The sequence below is a fragment of the Monodon monoceros genome, unplaced genomic scaffold (assembly GCF_005190385.1).
Source record: "Monodon monoceros isolate NGI ecotype Baffin Bay Population unplaced genomic scaffold, NGI_Narwhal_1 Super_Scaffold_9, whole genome shotgun sequence".
NCBI classification, from domain to species: Eukaryota; Metazoa; Chordata; class Mammalia; order Artiodactyla; family Monodontidae; genus Monodon; species Monodon monoceros.
This window is the reverse complement of record NW_021703786.1, coordinates 16,643,359-16,664,696: the sequence shown is the minus strand read 5'-3', so window position 1 is coordinate 16,664,696 and position 21,338 is coordinate 16,643,359. Positions and strand designations below refer to the sequence as shown.

At 38.6% G+C, this 21,338-nt stretch overlaps 1 protein-coding gene across 4 annotated transcripts in view; it reads left to right on the top strand.

Moving 5' to 3' along the window:
* The window catches only part of IKZF3 (IKAROS family zinc finger 3), a 90,886-nt gene that overhangs the window by 38,712 nt on the left and 30,836 nt on the right, over positions 1-21,338 (top strand). The window lies entirely within an intron of this gene.

The following is a 21,338-nucleotide window of genomic DNA, read 5'->3' as shown; positions in this document are numbered from 1 at the left end:
GTGCATCTTTGTAATTTTTCAACTCTTAGAAAATTATCTTATAGAAAAATTAGAAACACTCACTTAATTTTTCTCTAGTGGAAAGGCAGACTAACTTTTTAGAGGGAAAAATCTTTACCCAACTAGAATTGTTGTTTGAGAAGCAAAATAAAATATTTGGAAAAAAACTTTTTAAAGGTATAAACATTTAAGTTAAATTTACTTGTTTCCCATAAGATAAAAAGATATTTTTGGACTTCCCTGGTGGCGCAGTGGTTAAGAATCCGCCTGCCAATGCAGGGGACACGAGTTCGAGCCCTGGTCCGGGAAGATCCCACATGCCGCAGGGCAACTAAGTCCGTGTGCCACAGTTACTGAGCCTGAGCTCTAGAGCCCGTGAGCCACAACTACTGAGCCCGCATGCTGCAACTACTGAAGCCCGTGCGCCTAGAGCCCGGGCTCCACAACAAGAGAAGCCACTGCAATGAGAAGCCCACACACCACAATGAAGAGTAGCCCCTGCTCGCTGCAACTAGAGAAAGCCCACGTGCAGCAATGAAGACCCAGTGCAGCCATAAATAAATAAATAATTAATTTTTTAAAAAAAGATATTTTTATCTTTTTTTTTTTTTAACAATATATTCCTAGGAACCTAGTGCAGGAGTTGGCAACTCTTTTTGCAAAGCGCCAGGTAGTAAATATCTTGGACTTTGCAGGCAACACGATCTCTGTTGCAGCTTCTCAACTCTGCTGTTGTAGTGTAAAGCAGCTGTAGCAGATCCAGAAATGAATGCATATGGCATTCAATAACTTTATTTATAAAGACTGGCATTAGTGGTAGAATGCAGGGGTGATTAAATGGTTGTTCACTGTAAAATTCACTCAACTTCTCTGTATTTCTGAAAATTTCATAATAAAATCTTGAGGGGGGTGAAAAAAGCAGAAAAAAAAAAAAGACTGGCAGTAAGTGGGTCAGATTTGGCCTGCAAACTGTAGTTTGCCGACTCCTGGCCTAGAGTATACATTTATTGTGTGATGACTTAAGAAAGCTTTTGGTCCTTGAAAGGAACAAAGTTCATGTAAGCATATCAAAAGGGCATCAATGGGGAGTCTAACACTATTATTATTTTTTTAAGATTTATTTATTTTTAGCTGCATTGGGTCTTAGTTGCGGCATGCGGGCTCTTCATTGCGGCGCATGGACTTCACTCTAGTTGTGACGGGCAGGCTCCAGAGCACGTGGGCTCTGTAGTTTGTGGCACGCAAGCTCTCTAGTTGAGGTATGCCAGCCCAGTAGTTGTGGCGCACGTGCTTAGTTGCCCCGCGGCATGTGGGATCTTAGTTCCTTGACCAGGGATCGAACCCGCGTCCCCTGCATTGGAAGGCGGATTCTTTACACTGGACCACCGGGGAAGTCCCTAACACTGTTATTTTTAAAATTAGAAAAATATACATCACTAACAGCCCTGTTTATCACACACATATACTGTGGGTATATCTCTGTGCCACTATAACATATAAATTAATTGGTCACAAATAAAACCATATGTGGATTCAATGTTGTGTTTACCACTTAGTTGGTTCCTCCTTTCTTCCTGAAAATTTAAACCTAGTAGACTGATGCACTGGAGATATTTAAATCAACTCCAGTTTGTTTCTTCCATGAGGCCTGCTTGCACTGTCCCAGCTCCCCCAAGTGTGGTATTAGAGCTGAGTTTTTGGAGTGTGTTTAATTAATACTTACTTAAGCCTAATTATACTCTATCCATCTGGAATTATTTGTGCATGACAAACTTTCACCCCATTACATTACAAACTTTTTGAAAAAAAGAGCCCTAGTAGCCCACATTCACATCTTTCTAAAAATACCTACCTAAGAAGTGATATAACCCACCTAGATTTTTGAAGAGATTGAGAGTTCTTTTTCCAGCCTGGTCATTGACTCCTATGAACAATTATTATTTCTCTTCTTAGTAACGACCAACTCTAACTGTTGTCAGGCGGGTCTTGAGCAGTAGGAGATAACCCAGGGTTCTCCAAGTCTTTATGTTTGTTTAGCATTGAGTGAGTGCTGAGAGTATCATAGGCACCTCACTGAATACGGAGGATATTGGGACTTTCCTGTGGGATGTAAAATGTCACTGAGATACTGTAATGTCAAAAGCAGGTGTTAAAGCAATTATAAAACATATCATGAGAGGGAATATCTTTATGGCTTGTATCTGGCCTGTGTTCACAGAGGAACAGAATAAAATAAAGCCTCTGGAGATCAGGGTTAGAGGTAAGATGTGTTTTAACAGTAGTGTACCCAGGGATATAACTAGATAGAGATGACACACCAGATGGTGGAATATCATCCCAGCGGGGCCCTGTGAAAAAGAAATGCAGTTAAAGGCAGAATGACTGAGGTAGAACCTCACAGCTTTTTGTTTCAGTCCTTCTTCCTCTGAAATTGGATCCCCATCTTTGCCATTTCCCACTTAAAATAAGGAAGGAAAGATTCTGTCATTTGCATGTATGTTTTGAGTTTTTGATTCGCCATGAATATGCTGATGGCATTGCTTTTCTTCTTTGAATAATTAGGGAATATGAATTTGGCTATCAACACCCTGCGTTTAACATGATACTGGCTTCCATCTTTCAGCATTCCTAACAACCAACCACCATCTTTTTCTACTTACACTGGCAGTTTTTTCTGGAGCTACTACTGGGCAAAAAGTACACAATATATCTCAATATCCATCAGCTTCAGCTGTTTACCCTGCTTAAGTTGCACATTTACCCTTTGTATTCGTTTTCTAGGGCTTCTATAACAAATTAGCACAAACCGGGTGACTTAAGCAGCAGAAATATATTCTTTCACAGTTTGGGAGCGTAGAAGTCCCCAATCAAGGTGTCAGCACCACCACGCTCCCTCTAAAAGTCTCTAGGAAAGAACCCTCCTTTGCCTCTTTCTAGCTTCTGGTGGCCCCCAGCAATCCTGGGTGTTCCTTGGCTTGTAACAGCACAACTCTAATCTCTGCCTCTGTCAACACATGGCCTTCTTCCCTGAGTATATCTCTGTATGTCTTCTCCTCTTCTTATAAGAGCACTAGTCATTGGGTTAAAGGCCCGCCCTCATCCAGGGTGACCTCCTCTTAACTAATTACATCTACAATGATCTGATTTACAAATAAAGTCACATTCTGAAGTTCTTGACAGACGTGAACTTTGGGGATACATTCAGCGCACTGCACCCTTCATCTTCAAAATCCTTACAATCGAATATCAGATATACCTGATTCTCAATGTGAAATAGATTTCTTTTTAATTAATTGTACAGTGGTGATCAATTAGTGTATTTATTTAATTACTCCTTGTGTAAGAGTTAGGATTGTGACTGATTCCATGAAAAAAGTTGAATCTGATAATTTTTTGAAAGGAAGGCCTTAAATTTTTTCTATGCTGATACCTTGTGTGATGCTTAGGTCAAAGATAAGAACTTTAATTAGAAAGTTTGCTGAAAAAATAATTCTCCCCCCCTCAGGAGCTAGAGCCCCCATCCCCAGTAGTTTTCCGTGTCAGGGTCTCAATATCTTTTGAGGTGTACAACTTTTTTGCACTCATGAGAAATACAAACTATTTTGATGCTTCTGAAAGTGGGGGGAAAAAAACCAAGCCACATTTGTGGTTTATGGATGCTAATTACTGCTACATTTAGATATGTGAAGGAGGGTCTATGTCTGGAGGGAGCTGGGAGAGACTGTCAGCCTCGCCTAGGCGCTCACTGAGGTTCCAGCGGTACTGCTCAACACACGCAAATACATGCTTCAAAAGGAAGTGCCGTTTTTTATCAAAATATTACATCTCTCAAGCCCAGATCAAGACCTGTCGCTCATGGGATGCAGGGGTTATCTTACAAAATCAGCAGTGCTTTGCTGCAGAAGTTCACTCACAGGGGATTTCTGTAAATGCTCACAATGGGCAGAGAGGCTTCACGGCTCATACTGTGTCAAACGAGTAAGTTCTGTTGGTGATGAAACCCAGACACCTCTCCTTGACTTTTTTTTTTTAAACGAAAAACACCCGGATTCTTTTTTTTTTTTTAAACCAAGCTAAGTGGCACAGTGAACTAAAAGGAACTTAGAGGAAGATATTTGGCATCTGCGAAAAAGGAATGTACAGTTGTAACAGTTGACAGAAAAATAGGTCTGCCTACTGTCCTTAGTGGGTCCTCCAAGATTCTTTCCCTTTCCTTTGGCTTTCTTTTAACCATGGAGCAATAGTACTGGTGCCTCCTTGGGGTGGAAGCAAGATGAATGAAATTTTAAAAAATGTAGATTCCAGTCCAGTTGGTTAGCAGTACGTGTGAAACACCCATTTGTGCCTGCTAACTCTCATAGCATCTACTCTTGCCCAGTGAGTTTGGCCACTCAAACTAAGTTTGGCACCCAGTATGGTGAACCGGGCCATTGTGTACCCTGGTACAGTTTGGTAACCACGTGAATGCACCCTGCTGAAGGGTAAATGAGGAGTTCCAGTGGTGTGCCAGAGTCAGCTCATAACCACTTGTTAAATTTTCAGTGAGCTGGCTGACTTCACATTGATGGCTTGGAACGGGCCGTGGTATTTATACCACTGACATTAGCAAATGCTACGAAGAAGAACTTCCCCACTTCTGAGTGGGTTTTTAAGCATTTACCAGCATACCACTGGACTGAAGACTGAATGAAATCCTGTTCTGGCTCACTAGGTCACCATTTTTCATGATTCGTCAGAGGGTTTTTTTTTGTTTTTTTTTTTTTTGGTAATTTGCACAAAGGAGAATAGTGTTGGAGAAGAGTAAGTGAGATATCTCCACAACATAGTAGGCACAATCCAGAAATTTTATCCTTAAGGTATGGGGGTCACATTATTAAAAAGTTAATGAAATATAGGAGGTTTTTGGTAGCTACTGTTACAAAAAGCACAAAGCAACAACAGTGAAATTTAGACTAGACACAACTGACCACACATTAAACTTTAAAAGTCTCAAATAATCATGAGGCAGTTACTTCCTACCTAATCCCATAACATAAGAATTTTAGCTTGCTCCTATCAGAAAAGGGAAGAAGAGTGAACAGCTGGAGGCAATCACCAATCCTGTTATATTCAAATTGATATCAATACATATTGCATTGTGGTGAAGTCTTACTCTACTTCATTGATCCCAAAGAGTTGATGACATGGCAAGGACAGTCTTTTTTAATCTCATTCTTCTTTTATGCTAAAGTTTGGGGTATACGGTAAATGCTAAATATTTACCCATTTTTCTTTCTGCCTTTCCATCCAACCATCCATTTATCCATTCATCCCCTGCACTGTTCCCACGTGCTCACTAAATAATTGTCAATTGATTAAGTAAAGTGAAAAAGAACATGTGAGTACATTTTGGCCTTGAGGTCTTCTTTAGCAGTGTTCTTCAAACTGTTATATGGGGAGACTTTCCAAGGATTACATGGATGTGGATAATTTTAAGAGAATCAATCTCCAGGTCTTCACCTTCATTATGTTCCCTTTCCTGAAGCAGGTCTCCCCTATAAGGCTGTTGTCTTTGATGTTCTTCTTTCCCACCTCCCTTTTCACAGTGATCCTTTTCCACTTTGTAAAAGAAAGGGACCTCTCTCTCCCATCCCAAATTTTACTTCTTTGCCCTAAAGTGTAACTATTTCCAGGATGCCAAATAAAGGGTCAATTAGATAATTCCTCTTATCAAAGTTTCATAAATGCTTGCCCCCCTCCATCCATCTCATTTAGAGGTGCATTCCCAGCAAGTTTTACTTTTTATATTTAATAATTATTGATCCAGATTTATAGCATACATATATTGTTTTCATCAATTGCACGCTAATAATTGTAATGATAACTCAATCCCAAAGAATTTTTAACACATAGCACTTCATAAAAATATTTTTATTTATAGTTGTTTTTCTTGTAGAGACATATGATAGGATGAGCAAGACTCAAGCATAAAAGACTAGCACATAAAGGTAAAATTCTATGGGAAAAGAGAAATGGAAATAGAAGTTCAAGGAGAAATTTTCTCACTTTTTAAAGCTTATTTATGTATTTTTAAATTTATGAGGGAATAAATCAAATCACTATTATTTATATTCCATATGCACCCATTTGAAAGGGTGCAATAACAGTTTTCACCATCATTATTTACAATGAACAAAAATGTGTTTTTGTTTTAAAAACTTTTAACTTATGATAAGAAATTATAGATGTCAAGTTAATAGCCACTTAATGTCCACTATATACAAGGGAGAAATATAATTTTTCAAAATTCTTTTGAGAGTACTCAAGCAAAAAATTTGAAGACCAGCCACTGTCATGTACAGTATATAAAATGTAACATAAGGAGCCTTCAATTTAAGCCTGAACCTATTTAACGGCCTAATACAAACTTGATACTTCAAGGTTTGAGAAACCTCTCAAAACTATGTGAAATTTTGTGTTTATTGTTATGTGTGCATTTTTCTACATACAGTATAGTTCTCAAAGAGGTAGCTCCACAACCCAGAAAAGACGAAAAAGCCCTGACCAAAGTGTATAAAGTCTTAAGGCTTCTTGACTTCGCTGTTTTTGTTATAGTTTATTTGTAATGGTCTCTATGCTTTTAACAGAAACAATTTTGGTTCATTTCTGTATGTGTATAAAATAATATATACTAATTATGAAAAATCATGAAATGGGCACAATCCCCCTTACTTCACCACCAGCCTGAACCCTACCCTAGGCAACCTTTTAATTGTATTCCTTGTTGATTCAAAAGCCTTTCCTTTTTTCTTAATTTTGATAGGGAATGTTGGAAGTGCTTCATCCATAGAAAAATGCTGGGTGGCGATTTGGAATAGACATCATTTGCCCCTGACAATTCTATGTGGTTTCTTCCAGCATTTGACACCCAGCCATCTAGCAAATAGGCTGACATAGTATTCAGGCTTAGAATTAGGAAAATTACATTTGGAAGTGACTGACAGCACAGTAGTTTTAAAGCTTCGGATTTTAAAGTGTCACACACAGAGCAGATGAATGAAGATGTCAGAGCCAGGGCTAAAGGAGGACTCTGGTAATCCAGCCCTTGGTGTATAACCTTCAAACACCAATAAACAAGATTATCTGTATTTAACATGTGACCTTTCTCATTCTGACTGGTAGGTCCAGATGTTTTCTCATTCAGCTGCCTGGTTGAAATCTGCTTTTTAACGGACTGCATTTCGATCTAGATTCGAGGTTGCAGAAATGACATTCTTGAAAACTATATTCTTCAGTGAGTGATGCTGTCTAAACAGTAACATATGGAAATCCATGTTTTAATAATTAAAAATAATTTGCGACCTTACCCTTAATAGATTTGTTAATTATGTCAACTGAATAAGTAAAAATGGGATCGCAGTAGATAGTTCACTATATTAGTCAGTCTGGTGGCATTAAAAACGTTGACAGGATTTGTTAGAACCAGGCTTTTCTGCACCTGCGTCTGCAGAGGCAGAATTCCCAGTCATGCCTTTGTTACCCTTTGTTATTCCTCAAAGAAGTTCATAGCAGCCCTAGAGAAAATAGGAAAGGCTCTTTATTAGCTTCTCTTAAGTCACTCTAGGCTTCTGGCCATACTTCTCACCCACTTTAATGCACCTTTATTACCTTTTTTCGTTGCTTGGAGCCCAGAACTATTTCTGGCATTTTTGTATGAACTCTTACTCACCATTAACTTGATTTTCCGGTTCTAGTCCTTCAGGTTGTACTAGTTCTGTCTCTTAGACTATATAGAAAAGATAACTCTTTATTTCCTTCTTTTCTTATGGGAGAACTAAACTCTCACATTCTTGAGTGAACCCTCAGAGAGCTTCCCCATGTGCTTTGTACCACTGCTAACCTGTAGGTCAGGGACAGTGCTCATTAATTAAGTAATAGTCATAGCCTAGTAAAGCACGCTAAACCATTAACAGAATAGAAAGTGAGACATAAAAACACATAAAAAGACATAAAAGCACAAAATATGACAAAGAACTAATACAATTAGAAAATCTGGATCTTTATGGATTTTAGTACAATTTAGAAAGAGAGCAAAAATCAGTAGTTACTTAGGTGTTCTCTGAAGTGGATAACTATAGGAGATGTCCTGTGAGGCCAACTCCTACATTGATTGTTTTAGCCTCTTTCCTACTGCCAAGTAGCAGATACAACTTGTGTTTTTAACAAAAAATTTATTTAATTCTTTGAAAAGGGCATGGAATTAGTTACATAAGAACAAAAGGAGTTAAAGATAGTCTTATGAGGATTTGTCATTGAGTTTAATCATAGCTCAAAAGCTACACTTGTCACGATGCTTCTTGTAATAGTTGATGAATGAGCTGCTAAACTCTCCCCTCTTGAGACAGTCAGTATCAGTGTAGCTGGCTATCAGTTGTTGGGTTTTTTTTTTTAATCCTTATAGTGTTCTTTAAAAAAAAAAAAAAACAGCTTTAGTGTGGTTATGATTTACATACCTTTAAGTGTCCAATTCAACGATTTTTAGTAAATTTACAGAGTTGGGCAACTAGCACCATGTTTTAGAACATTTCTGTCACCCTAAGAAAATTCCTTGTACCTGTTTGCAGTCAATCCCCGTTATTACTCCCAGCATCAGGCAACCACTAATTTGATTTTTGTCTCTATAGACTTACCATTTCTGGACATCTCATATAAAAGGAGTAATAAAATATGTACTCTTTTGTTCTGGCTTCTTTTACTTAGCATAATGTTTTTGTTTAAGTTTATCTATATTGTTGCATGTACCATTACTTTGTTCCTCTTTATTTCTGAATAGTATTCTATTGTATTGATAAAGTACATTTTGTTTATTAGTTCACCAATTGATGGATGTTCTGATTGTTTCCATTTTTTTTGGCTTTTATGAATAATCCTGCTATGAGAATTTGTGTACAAATCTTTTTTTTTTTTTTTTTTTTTTTGCGGTACGCGGGCCTCTCACTGTTGTGGCCTCTCCCATTGTGGAGCACAGGCTCCGGACATGCAGGCTCAGCGGCCATGGCTCATGGGCCCAGCCGCTCCGCGGCATGTGGGATCTTCCCGGACCGGGGCACGAACCCGCATCCCCTGCATCGGCAGACGGACTGTCAACCACTGCACCACCAGGGAAGCCCTGTGTACAAATCTTTGTGTGGACATAGGTTTTCATTTCTTTTGGGTAGATGCCTAAGAGTGGGATTGCTGGGCTGTATGGTAAATTTATGTTTAATTTTATAAGAAACAGTCTATATTAGTTATTGATTGCAATATAACAAATTACCCCAAAACGTAACAGCTTAAAACATTACAAAGCTATTATCTCAAGAATAGAGGCACAGCTTATCTTGGTCCTCTGCTTCAGAGTCTCTCATAGGCTGCAATCAAGGTATTGACCCAGACTGTGGTCTCATCTGAAGGCTTTAGTAGGGAAGGATCAGCTACCAAATTCACTCATGTGCTTGTCAGAATTCAGTTCCTTGAAGGTTTTTGGACTGAGGGACTCATTTCCTCACTGTAGCTTGGCCAGAAACTGCCTTCAGTTCCTTGCCATGTGAACTGTCTAGCTTACTTCATCAGAGAAGCTCATGAGAAGCATGAGCGTGCATGCAAGAGAATGAGAAAAAGATGGAAGTCATATTCTTTTATAGTATAATAACAGAAGTGATTTCCCATCACTTCTGCCATGTTCTTTCAATTAGAAGCAAATCACCTAGGTCCAACCCACATGCAAGGGGAGATTACACAAGGATATGAATACTAGGAGTCAGGGATTATTGGGAGCCATTTCAGAAGGCTGCCTACTGTATTGCCAAACTTTTCTTCCAAATGACTGTACCATTTTTCATTTCCACCAGCAATGTATTAGGTAGAGCTCCATTTTTCCACATACTCGCCAACACTCATTATTGTCTGTCTTTTTGCTGATAGCCATTCTAGTGGGTGTGAAGCGGCATCTCACTGTGGTTTTAATTTACATTTCTCTAATAACTAATGATGTTGAATATCTTTGCCTATTGTTCATTTGGTTAATTTCTTTGGTGAAATGTCAATTCAGATCTTTTTAACATTTTCAGTTTAGGTTATTTGTCTCATTATTGATTGTAAGAAATTTTCATTTATGAATCATGCCTTTGGTGTCGAATCTAGATTCCAAGGTCACAAAGATATCATGTCTCAGCTAATATGCTAGGCCTTTATATACATTATTTTGCCTAATTTAATTACAGTAACAACCTTGTTAGGCGTAGATGTTATCACTGTTGCACAAATAAGAAAATTCACGGAAGTCAAGTGACTTGCTGAGATCACACAATTAGCACAGCTTGAACCTAGATTCTGTCTTATACTCCAAAGTTCATGCTCCTTCATCAGAACTTTTCTTTAAAAAGATATTCAAACCTATTTTCTGTGGGCAAAATAAGAGTGAAATATGATATTGTTCCTTTCTTATAATTACTAGTACCCATTCTGGTGCTATTTGAATACTGTTATTAGAAACCTCTATTTGTGATCATTGGAAGTTGCCTTTTTAAATAGAAAGGGGCATGTACTGCAGTTTGTTGCCTAGATTCCATCCTCGTTTCATTCTGCCAGACAATATTCCCTCCACAGTTTCTGGTGGAGCTAGGATGCGGTTTTGCTTGCATTCTTGATGTGTGTCACTGGGCAGCTGTTAAGCAGTTAACTTTACCCCCAGGGACGAGCATGTTCCAGTGACAAGATAGCTCATTCCCTTATGTGCTTTTAACGTTGTACATTCACCTAGGACAAGTCAGTGCTGAGTTCCTTCCATTGTTTCTTAGTGCTCTAATTCCATTATTTGAAAAACAGAGAGAGGGGAATGGAGGAAGCAGAGAAGAAGAAAAGTCCAAAGAATATATAGCAGATGGTAAATTTTACATTATTTTGTACATATTTTGTTTTAATTAATTTAATGTTTAAAAGAGCAAGAATCTTCTAATTCTTAAGCCTTATATTCATTTTCCTCTCTTCCAAGAATCCTTTATACCCTTTGAGTCTGGTTGATATACTTTAAGTTAGAAATACAATTTATTATTTTCTTCTGCTGTGGCCTAAGATGCTAGCCTTAGGCAAAATTACAACCCGTGCAATATTTTGGAAACATCTCCAACCTTAATTTTGTACTTGAAGCAAAGAACAAATAATTGTTTACTCCTTCCTTCCTCCTTGCCTCCTTTCTTTCTTCCTTCTGTTCATTTGGTAAGCAGTCGCTGAACTATGTGCCCAACAGAGTGCTAAATATTAAGGGCGCCAGTGGAATGATACACAGACATTGACATCAAGGAGTGGCTACACAGAGAAGAAAATGGGAACTACCATAGGAGGAGCAGACGTGGAAAGGAAGTACAGAAGATAGAAACAGTGAGCTAGGTTGAGTATGAAACAAGTATAAGAAATCCAAGAGGTGATTGGAAGTACCTGTTGGGCTCAGCAGGGAGGACTGGCTGGAAATAAAGATTTGGGAGTCATTAGCAACAAAAAGTTGGATCAGGAGAATATGTAAAGTGAAAAAACAAAAGGTTCAAGAAACAGACCCCTGGAGACCATTCACACCTAGGAGGCAGAGAAAGAGGAGTAAACATGGAAAATAAATTAGGTAGGAATAGAACCAGGAATGAATAGAGTGAGGGAAGAGGTTCAAGAATCCGGGACTGGTCAGTGGCATTCTGTTCTAAAGTAGCAGAGTAGGAGGGGCTGAAGCCAGACCACACCAGGCAAAGAAATCATCTGGAAAACTGATCATCACTGTAGGCTTGGGACTTTCTCTAATGTATCATGAGGAGAAACTCTACGTACTACAGCTCATCTTCAGACTGTTGTAGACAAGTTGGGGGGTGATACAGCAAACTGACTGACTTCTTCCTTGGCTGGCCTTCTTGTTATCATTAAATTGGTCCAGGCTGCCCAAGGAGTTCATTCATTTATTCATTTATTCATTTATTCATTCAATACCTACGATAAGTGGGCCCTCTGGAAGGTTCTAGGGAACACAAAAGTTCTAGGTTCTGGCCCCTGCCTTGATGATGCTTCTGATCTATATGGGAAATAAACATGTTACTGTTGTACAGTTGACATAACACATACGTGTACTATGTATACCAAGAACTACTTATGCTCTGCATATATATAGAAGACATTTTCATTCCTTCCCTTACCCATGATCCTGAGTTTGGTGTTGTGACAGTCAGAATGTTTTCAACCAATTTAACTGTATTTGGATGACAATTTTTGAATTTTTCTAAGAATTATGTTTTAATATGCCTGAAATTTTTTTAAAAATTTATTTATTTTATTTTGGGCTGTATTGGGTCTTCATTGCTGCCCATGGGCTTTCTCTCTAGTTGAGGTGAGTGGGGGCTACTCTTCGTTGCGGCACATGGGCTTCTCATTGCGGTGGCTTGTCTTGTTGCAGAGCACGGGCTCTAGGTGCGCGGGCTTCAGTAGTTGTGGCTCACGGGCTCAGTAGTTTTGGTGCACAGGCTTATTTGCTCTGCGGCATGTGGGATCTTCCCGGACCAGGGATCGAACCCATGGCCCCTGCATTGGCAGGCGGATTCTTAACCACTGCGCCACCAGGGAAGCCCTATGCCTTAAATTTTTAAAATTGAACTCTGTTAAGAGAAAGATAGAGTGAATATTCTATACAAGAAAATTATGAATGAGAAGAAAGTCTTTTCTTCTAGATTTATAAATGAAATATCTACCAGGTACATATTTTAGTCTATCTCTAGTATGTTTAGGCAACATCCGAAACCTTAACCTCTTTAAACGTATTTTCAGTCAATATTTTTCAATGGATAACAGTTCTTTCTCAGAAATATAAAATAATAAATACACAGGTCGATCAATAGAAAAATTCATAGCTATAATGGACAAAAATGAAAAAATATACTTGTATACTTTTTTATAGTTTAGAAGGAACTTCCACACATCATGTTTTTCAGTCCTCACAACTCAAAGAATTCACCTGGCCTGATGATAGCTGAAGAGCTTAGCCCAGCTGATCAGCTGCAACCATACCTACTGCTGATATGTAGTGTATTCCTGTTGTTAAAAGTAATAAATCTCCTCTTGTTCTAATGGAGAAGCAAAGAATCGCACTGAAATTATTAAGCAAAATGATTTTTACTATTATGGCAATGAATGAGCTATTTGATAGTCAGATAATAAGACAAAGATTAATGTCAGTAAAATTGAGGGTGGTTTCTTTGCCTCTGAAACTTTCTTCATGTTTTCATGCTAATGCTCTTGAATTTGAAGTGACATGATTTACTGATTACCAGTTTAGCTTCTTTAAGGGCAAGTTTAAAAGTCTGATAAGAATACGTTTTAATGAGAACTTAAACCAAATCAAATATTGTCCAAACTGCTACCTCTTATTTCATCGCTATTGAGATATCAATATTTTATCTCTTATTAGTCTGATTCACATTTTCCAATTTTTTCCTAATTTTAAAATAGTTGTTTTAAAGTTACTAGATGTCTATCATTTTAAGTTTTAAAAGAAGAGAAAAATGAAAACATAATGGATACTATAAATCAATGACAAAAAGTTTTGTTTTCATTGAAACTTTATAATTTTACTGATTAGAAAATACTAAAACTTCATATTCTTTAGTTCTCAAAATATCATTGGTTTTTCTCCCTTCTCACTTTACACAGAAAAATGTAAATTAGAAAATGAAAATGACCCATAATTTCAGTGTTCTTGTTCGTAATACAAAGAAGCCATTGTGGGAAAGGAGTACAGACATTAATTTTATAAGAAAAACTGTTCTAGATAATCTGTCTGTGCTATATTGGGTGATAGCAACAAACTCTGTAGACTAAATACCTACAATACATATATCTCCCATTTTGCTCTTTAGTGCTTCAAGCTTCTAAATCCTATTAACAGCTGTCAAAACTTGGTAAACTATTTAGATGCTTTCACAATTTGTTTAATTGGTTACTTAGAAAATGACATGCTAGAAAAGCCCATTCCCCCACCCTTTCTTTTAGCCTGGCTGAACATCTGTAGCATTAGGGCCTCATTATCTCTGAATTGGCATAGCAAATCGGTGGCATCATTAAAATGCCACATTAAGATGATTAAGCTTCTTTGTTATCCAGTTGACTTTTGCTTGTGCTGAGGATTTCATGGTTATGACCCCCAATCCTTGTAAAACACTTAAACAACATCACCGTTTTGTGTCTTCCCTGTCTAACAGTCGCTACCTGGTTTTGTCCCTTCTCACAGTATCTTTGGCAAACTTGAAGCTATTACTCCAGACTTTGTCCTGATTTAAATTGGATTCTGAGATCTCATAGTTCAGAGTGGAAATTCAGAACCTGCTTTTTACACTGGGAAGTTCATACTAAAAACATGTTATCCGAGACACCCAAGTTGCCTGTTCTGTTTGCCATCTTTGATAGGTTCTTCTCTCCAACTGAGCATTTTATGTGCCTGTAAAACAAACTGAGGCACAGTTGGCTGAGACTGCTATTGCCCCTGAAGGATTTAGCTGTTGGATCCTTTCCAAGACCCATTGTTTTTGCAATGTCTCAGGTGAAACCAAAAATGTCTACTCTGGAGTGCAAACCTTTCATGTGATAAGCATCACCCCAGGAAATGAGACCATGTGCCTCAGCCCCGGTGAGCCAAGCCTTTGTTCTTTTCAGCGTACAAAATTCTCTCTGGGGTGTGTGTGTGTGTTAGTGTGTCATCTTCCTAAGAGGCCTCCAGAACATAGACAAAGATGGGAGCAATTGTACCCCAGAGTAGCTCTTTTAGAAAGAAGTTCAGCTTAATCTAATTTTCTGTGGGTTAGATGCAATTTAGACATCTTTTCCCCCCTCTGGGAATGTTTAGCAATTACCTTTATCAGCAATTTGTGGTTTGGTATGTTCTTTTCTCCACAAACTCAGTTATAAAAAATTTACTCAGGAAGCCTTTAACATTTTTTGTTATGAAGTATATCATACATAAAAAAGGCAAATATAATTACATGTATAAATAATAGCAAAACAAGTATCCATGGACCCACCACCTGGCTTAAGAAATAAAATATTGCTAGTGCCTGTGAAGATTCTTGAGAGTCAAGTGGCAATTTAAGCCATGTGTCTAAGAAACCTAATATATTTAATAAGAGACTGGAATTTACAAAACTGAAATGGGAGATTATTCACATTACAAAAGGTCTGTTCACTGTACAGAAGACTTCAGGATGCTGTGGGGGGCCTCTCCTCAAGTATATTCAAGTATTTCTTGCCAGATCTTTAAGACTTTCTGCCTTTATTAACAGTTCAGGTGTTGCCAGTCACTGACAACTGAAAAATTGAGGAAAAATGAAGATAAACATCTCTGAATGTATAATGTAAATCTGTGGAACAATATTATTGGTTTTACATGTAATGTTTTATGAAGACAGAAACAGGAGAATTTTTTGCTAGTTTAAGGTATCTAGGAAGACTTCATGGAAGAAATGGCATTTAAACAGCATCTGGAAGTTTGAATAGAATGTTGATGTGGGGAAGGGCATTTTAGGTAAAGGAAAGACTGGAGAAGAGGTTTGGAAAACTGCAGTTAGTAAGATGGCTACTGTGCTTCTCAAACTTTAATGTGTATAAGAATCCTTGAGGATTTGTTGAAATGCAAAATCTGATCCAGTAAGTCTAGGGTGAGGCCTGAGAGTCTGCATTCCTAACAAGCTCCCAGGGGATGCTGGAACTGCTGATTCAAGGACCTTACTTTGAGTAGCAAGGTTCTAGTCTAGAGAGAAGGATGATTCAAGGAGTCTAGTGAGAAATGAGATGATCAGGTCGGCTTGGGGCAGATTCTAGACAGGTCCTTGAATGTCTCACTGAGTTTGGACTTTATTCTGTAAACAAAATGAAATCCTTGAAAGTTTCTGAACAAGAGTTTTACTACTATAGGATGATTAATCTGGCAATAGGATATAATCTAAAAGAGAGGTCACATATACCGTGGACCAGTTAGGAAGTTAATGTAGTGGTATATTCATGTATTAAGTATTTATTGTGTATGTACTTTATGCAGAGCACTGTGTCAGATTCTAGAGCAGCAGTTCTCAAACTCCATTGTGCATAAGATTTGCCTAGAAAACATATATATTTTTTAACATCTTTATTGGAGTATAATTGCTTTACAATGGTGTGTTAGTTTCCGCTTTATAACAAAGTGAATCAGCTATACATATACATATATCCCGATATCTCCTCCCTCTTGCGTCTCCCTCCCACCCTCCCTATCCCACCCCTCTAGGTGGTCACAAAGCACCGAGCTGATCTCCCCGTGCTATGCAGCTGCTTCCCACTAGCTATCTATTTTACATTTGGTAGTGTATATATAAGTCCATGCCACTCTCTCACTTCGTCCCAGCTTACCCTTCCCCCTCCCCGTGTCCTCCAGTCCATTCTCTACGTCTGCGGTCTGCGTCTTTATTCCTGTCCTGCCCCTAGGTTCTTCAGAACCTTTTATTTTTTTTAGATTCCATATATATGTGTTAGCATACGGTATTTGTTTTTCTCTTTCTGACTTACTTCACTCTGTATGACAAACTCTAGGTCCATCCACCTCACTACAAATAACTCAATTTCGTTTCTTTTTATGGCTGAGTAATATTCCATTGTATATATATGCCACATCTTTATCCATTCATCTGTTGATGGACACTTAGGTTTCTTCCATGTCCTGGCTATTGTAAATAGAGCTGCAATGAACGTTGTGGTACATGACTCTTTTTAAATTATGGTTTTCTCAGGGTATATGCCCAGTAGTGGGATTGCTGGGTCGTATGTAGTTCTATTTTTAGTTTTTTAAGGAACCTCCATACTGTTCTCCATAGTAGCTGTATCAATTTACATTCCCACCAACAGTGCAAGAGGGTTCCCTTTTCTCCACACCCTCTCCGGCATTTATTGTTTGTAGATTTTTTGATGATGGCCATTCTGACTGGTGTGAGGTGATACCTTATTGCATTTCTCTAATGATTAGTGATGTTGAGCATCCTCTCATGTGTTTGTTGGCAATCTGTATATCTTCCTTGGAGAAATGTCTATTTAGGTCTTCTGCCCATTTTTGGATTGGCTTGTTTGTGTTTTTGATATTGAGCTGCTTGTAAATTTTGGAGATTAATCCTTTGTCAGTTGCTTCATTTGCAAATATTTTCTCCCATTCTGAGGGTTGTCTTTTTGTCTTATTTATGGTCTCCTTTGCTGTGCAAAAGCTTTTAAGCTTCATTGGGTCCCATTTGTTTATTTTTGTTTTTATTTCCATTTCTCTAGGAGGTGGGTCAAAAAGGATCTCGCTGTGATTTATGTCATAGAGTGTTCTGCCTATGTTTTCCTCTAAGAGTTTTATAGTGTCTGGCCTTACATTTAGGTCTTTAATCCATTTTGAGTAGAAAACATATTTTTAATGCATGTTTCCAGCCCCCACACCCCCAATTTTGGGACCCCCAAAATTTCTATTTTAAAACCCCACAACCTCTCGTCTTACAGATACAGGTGAAGCAGTGTCATAGGGGATACTGAGTTGAAAACAAAACAAAAAGCAAATAACAAACCTGTGTAGCTTCTGACCTCAGATAGCTTACATGTCCATATGGGAGATGAGGTGCGCTTACAAGTAACTCAAAGAACGAAGGAGCCGATTATTTTGCAGCCAGGGGGATCAGGGAAGGCATAGTAGGGGGAAATGGCACATTAGTTTTGCCTTAAAAGATGTGTAGGATTTGGACCCGTGGTAATGTTGGGGAAAGACCTTTAGGGCAGTGGAAATAATAAAAGGAAGGATACTTAGAAGTTGTTTAGTTTGGTTAAAGATATCTCAGTATTCAGAATCAACATTACAAAAATTGTTGGGGCCAGATATTGAAAGGTCTTTTAAATTCTTTGTTTCTGAGTTTGGATTTTATTTTGTTGGCAGCAGAGGATATTGGAGAATTTGGACAGGGTCATGATATGACCAGAGCTACAGTTTACAAGAACCATCTGGTGGCAGAGTATAGCATGAGCTGGAAAGGAAAGAGAAAGGAGACAGGGAGAACAATGTAGAGGCTACCACAATAGGAGAGCAATCAGGGTCTGAGATTTGGGATAATGAGTGTGTAAAATAGTGGGGAGGAGAAGCAGATTGGAGAGAGGGTACAAAAATAAAACCAATGGGTGATTAAACGTGGGGTGCAAACAAGAGGAAGGAAAGATGACTGTAAAGATTCTAACCTGAATAACTATGAAGATACCTAGGAGGCCTTTGGGAACAGAGGACTGAAGAAGGGGAGAGAGATTACACCTGGAGATACATATTTGGTGATTAATCATGTAAAAGGCTAGTTGAAGCCTTAAGAGTGGATGAAATTGCCATAGGGGAGGGGGTATAGAGGGAAGAAAAAAGGAGGTTAAGGACAGTATTTGGGAGGCAGAGCTGGGGGAAGAGCTAGAAAGAGGCAATCAGAAAGGTGAGGAAAGAAGGTACAGTTTCACTGAAGAAGTAGAAATACAGAAGAACAAGGAGTGGAGGTCAACAGTATCAAGGGCTACAGAGAAGCTGGGGAGAATGGCACACAAAAGGCCATTAGATTTAAGAATCAGGAGTTTATTGATGATCTTCAAGGGAGCAGATTCAGTGAATTATGGAGGCAGAAGCCAGATTACAGGGAATTTTATATCAGTTTTGAGATCGTAGAGACAGTAAGCACAGATTACTTCTGTATGAAATCTATCTAGAAAGGAATGTTGAGAGAGGATGAGTTTAGGTATGATGGGATGAGAGGCTAAACTAAATTGCAAAGGGAATAGAAAAGAGGAGTTGGCATCTAGAGAACCTGAGGACGTAGAATCTATAGGACTTGGAGACTGACTTGATGTGGAGATTGGACAGAAAAGGATTCCAGTTTCAAGACTTGGAGAATGCAAGAAGGAAGATGCCATGTGTGACTATAAAGACATCATAAGTTAGCAGCAATTTTGGGTTCAAAGATGACAAGTTTGATTTTAGATATGTTTCTTAATGTTTTCAAGGGATACTAAGTAGAATGCCCCCACCTTTCCTCTGCTCCAATAAATTTTCCTCCCAAGGAAGAGAATGAATCTCTCAGTCCTTAGAGCAGACTAGTGTCGTTTCTGGTAGTTTTGGTGGACTATATTTGGAGACTGGGTGCTAAGCCCAATAATCTCTCAGGAATCCCTTTTGTATCTTAGATACTAATGTATTCTAATATTCAGCTCTGTTTATTTTCACATGGTAAACCATAATGAATTGTTGATCCCCAGTAACCATGAAGAGAGGACATCCAGTTCTTTTATCTAAAACTGGTAGGACTCCAAGGGCAAACCAATAACTATACCAGGAGCTCTTTTGGTCCGCTAAGTCCCAGGGACTTCCTTATTGCCCTGTCCATGTGTCTGTATGCGTTCCCTTAGAACCCTGGGTCTCAAATACTGTCTTCCTTGTTCTATGGCTAAGTCCCAAATGACAAAAGCCAAGAATTTGTTTTGAGCCAGGTCGGGGTAGTATTGAGTTCTAGGTCAAGCCCATTAAAGCCAAAATCCTGAGAGAAGGAGCAACCCTCTCATGTCCTGTGTTTTCAGAAAGACCCGAAACATTGATCTTACTAGTTTTTAATTGTCACTGACCACAGAATGGCCTGAGTCTGTTCATATTAACATTTACAACGAAAATGAAAAGGATCCTTCTCTGCCGGCCCTTTCTGTATGCTGTTTCTGGTTTTCAGTAGCTGAAGTTTTCCGTTGAGTTTCTTTTAAACGCCTACATGCAAACTAAAGAGCATTCAAGCTTTGGTGGGATATCACCCACAGCTGGAGTGATGGAGGAAGGGAGGAGGGTACAAGCCTCAGGTGCATCCTTCTCTTTCAAAAAAAAAATTGTTTTTAAAGCAAAAACCACTTAAGAAAACAAATTCCATCTGAAAGAGGCAAGATGTGTCCAGAGAAAGAAGGGAATGAATCTCTCTCCATTCCCTTCTCATCCGTTTCCTGTAGGAAACGTATATCAATTCATGTATAATCCAGATGCATAGGATGGGCAAATTTGAAACACGTTGGATGTTTCCTGTAGCCCTACATTTCTTATAATCACAGAGTGAAAGATTGTGAACCATGAACCGTGATGAGAAGCAGTGGAACAGTGTTGCAGCAATGGCTCCTCTGTTGGTGGTTAGGCCCTGTCTTGCTCTATTAAGCAAACACAGTTAATATAGATGAAAGGTAACCTTGATAGAAGTGAAAATTGAAACTTGAGTGGAAGGTAGCAAGCCAGGCACAGCTGCAGTTATACTTCCTCCTATGTGGCAACAGGAGCTGCACTTACTGGTGTTGTTTGGAAGGGATGTCGTTTTTTAAAATATCTTTTCTTCAGCGTGTTTTGGCTTTTAAAGTCTAACCCCATTGATGGGGGAGTGTGGAATATGATGGTAAGGGGCATATTAGACTTGATGTGTCAGAGTGTGAGGCCAAATCCAAGCTCAGTGTTCTAAGCACAGTTAATCTGCTATTAACCGGCTGTGTAACTTTGGACTACTCACCAAAAACGTCTCTGATCCTGGATTTCCTTACCTGAAAATCAAGGGTTGGATTAGATGATCTCTAAATTCCCTTCGAGCCCTGAAATTCCATTGGTTTGTGATTCCTCATGGAGCATTACAATTTCCAGTTTCTAAGAATGAATTTTTTTTAAGTAAGCATTTATGCAGCGTTATACATATATGAAAAAATCCCCTGTAAATATTTACTGTTATTATATCAGGCAAATATTTAGGTTTTCTTGGTATCAGTACATAAATTTACCTTCTTCATTTCTTATGTTCTTCAGCTTAAGAGTGCTGCACCTCTTTTTGAGATAGTACCTGATCAGCCAACTCACTTTGACCAGCCCCACCTCTCCTATCCCGTCCTACAATTCTAGGACCTCGAGTTTAGCCCTCCCTAACTTGGGTATAGGTGCCCTTCCCCTTGCTTAGGTTGAGCTTCATTTACCTGTGTCAATGAAAATGACTCCTTAGAAGGTTATGTTAAAGGATTACTTCTCCTTTTATCTTTCTCAACACTATTTCACTAGTACTGCCAGCTTCCTCTACATTCAGTGCTCTCTCTTTATCGGTTCCGAGAGAGAGAGAGAGATAAGACTCATTTTAGCAGTTGGTATACATGGAAGGGGAAGAGGCAAAGCATGGCTTAAAATCAGAAAAAAACATGTTAACTATTCAACTCTCAGTCTTAGTGGCATAAATTGGATGCAATTGAAGAATTAAAGCAGCATTTTCTTCTTGAAGCCAAGGAGA